The sequence below is a fragment of the Echinops telfairi genome, unplaced genomic scaffold (genome assembly GCF_000313985.2).
Source record: "Echinops telfairi isolate 266 unplaced genomic scaffold, ASM31398v2 ScPeMD7_11;HRSCAF=52, whole genome shotgun sequence".
NCBI classification, from domain to species: domain Eukaryota; kingdom Metazoa; phylum Chordata; class Mammalia; order Afrosoricida; family Tenrecidae; genus Echinops; species Echinops telfairi.
Genome location: NW_022103908.1, coordinates 19869168 through 19871596, shown reverse-complemented (window position 1 = coordinate 19871596; position 2429 = coordinate 19869168). Strand labels below are relative to the sequence as shown.

General features: G+C 38.3%; 1 pseudogene; it reads left to right on the top strand.

Moving 5' to 3' along the window:
- Positions 1 to 302: 302 nt before the first annotated feature.
- Positions 303 to 418, top strand: LOC115868542 (annotated as a pseudogene).
- The last annotated feature ends 2011 nt before the right edge of the window (positions 419 to 2429 follow it).

The window sequence follows — 2429 nt, the reverse complement described above, 5'->3', positions numbered from 1 at the left end:
TGGACTTAAGGCTGAAACTCCCTAGTGTGAGAAGAAGCAGATAACTGCTACTCTCAGGGTCTTGAACTTTGGTTCAAATCTCTTGCCTTGAGGGTGCTCAATGAATGGTAGCCTGGAACTACCATATACTTACTATTTTAATACCCTTCTGGCTTCATTTTGACATGTATTAATCTGGTAGGTATGACTCTGCTATTGTAAATGAATATTACTGAAAATGTTTCCCCATCACCAACCCCCATTGTGTGTTTAAGTGGTGTCCATTCACTTATGAGTTTAATGTGTAGAAGTCAATGATTCTTGCACATGTTCCCAAGGTCTGTGGCTCCTGTGGCCATCTGATCTCCAACTGCATGTGAGAGCAACATGGAGAGACTTTGACAGCTCAGGTCAGCAAAGTATTGCCTTTCCTATAAAAGAAAAAAAAAAAAAAGGAAGTCAATGTTTCCTGTACTGCAGTTCATAGCTGGCCTACACTTGTCTAATTTCCTTTTTTAAATTCTGTATCACTGGCTGAACTAATGAGACTATCAGTATGTAGTGTTTACGTATTGTACTGCTAACCACAAGGTCAGCAGTTTGAAATTGCCAGCCAGCTCGTAGGGGGAAGGGGGAAGCTTTCTACCCCTGCGACGACGATTTACAGTCTGGGAGGCTCATCGTGGGCAGTTCTACCCTGTCCTCTAGTGTTGCTCTGACTCAGGATTGACTCTACAGTGGAAACGATGCCTCAGTAGATGCTTGATAATGTTCTCTGCCATAAAATGATAATGATGTTCCTTAGGTGAACCAGAGGCATGTACTACAAAACATAAATATATGAATGGATTTGGGGCTTACACTTAATTCTAATCCCAATTCAAGAACAATTAATTCTTATGAAATGACGTGGCTTGATGTTGGACCTCACGGAGAGGTCCCAAAAAATACAGGTACTATAGCAAAGTGTGATGAAAAGCCTAGATGGTGTCCATCTATCAGAAAGAATAGTACCTAGAGTCTTAGGGGCTTCTTTGCCAACTAGTAGCCATCTAAGTGAGATTTCAACTAAATCCACATGGAAGAAAGACACCAGTGTGTGTGAACCAAGGATTTGGTGCAGTGGTTATGCTTTGGACTGCAATCCACATGATCGGCAGTTGGAAACCACCAGCAAGTGGGCTTTCTATTCCTGTAAACAGTTGCAGTCTTAGAAACACACAGGGTGCTAGTGCGACTGTGAGTCAGAATTTACTCCACAGTGAGAGAATCCAAAGGCCGAATGATACCAGAGCTTACATTGTGAACACTTAGTATATAAAAAGCTGTGGATGACAGCGGGTGCCTACAGTCCATTGGCAGGATTCTCCACGTGGATTTATTCCTTCTTCTCATGGTTGAGGGATGTGAATAGCCATGTTATCACAAACCAGACAGCACTGTTAGCTCCTTCTGGTAGACATCGTTAGGTTAAAATGTAATGTTTTATTATTTCATCTTCCTTTTGACCCATTTTAAAGTTGTTTCAGGTAAAGAAAATAAACAGGAAACACAGATGGATTAATCCTCTGGTGAACCCCCTCTGACCATGACCAGGGATGTGGATAGGCTTCTTTCATGATGAATACATTGGAAAATGGGTTATTGTAGATGTGATTAGGTTAAAATGTAGCACCTTATTATTTGATTTCCCTTATGATCCATTTAAAATTTGTTCTAGTTTTTAACATTTTCTGCTTTATTTTTTTATTGAGGTTTTTAATCTAATTTACTTTGTTATTATAGTTTTTTTGTTATTGTGATTTTGTTTTTCTCTATATGGAATCCAGAATAGGTAAATATATAGAGTTAGTAACTGGATTAATGGTTTATTGCGAGTATGGCAGGGAGGTTTGGCGGGGGGAATGGGGAGCTAATAACAATGAATATAAGAATAAAGACAATGTTCTAAAACTGGTAGTAGCGATGATTGTCCAACTCTTCTTAATTTGACTGAACTATTGAATTTTATGATATTTTAATTATATGGCAATAAAACTGTTATAAAAAAGAAAAGAAAGTTTTAAAAAGACATGTAAAGACATGGTGCAATTGTTCTATCAACTATGAACATATCTTCATTTTGGAATCAATTACTCCATAAATAAAATTATATATATATACACACACATATATATATGTATGTATCAAAATACCACTGTTGTTACTTTGATTATGATTCATAACAACCCAGAAAGACTTTGCCATATAATTATCTTGGCTGTAAATCTCTATGGAAGCAGGAAGCAGAGGAAATGGTGAGTTAGAATGACTGATTTTTTTAACACAGATCACTGTGCAACCAGAGCTTTTTACATGTTGTGTCCCCTAACAACATAGGAGCCCCAGTGGTGTAGTGGGGGAGCATGGAGCTGGTCACTGCCATGTCAACACTTCAAAATCACCAGCCT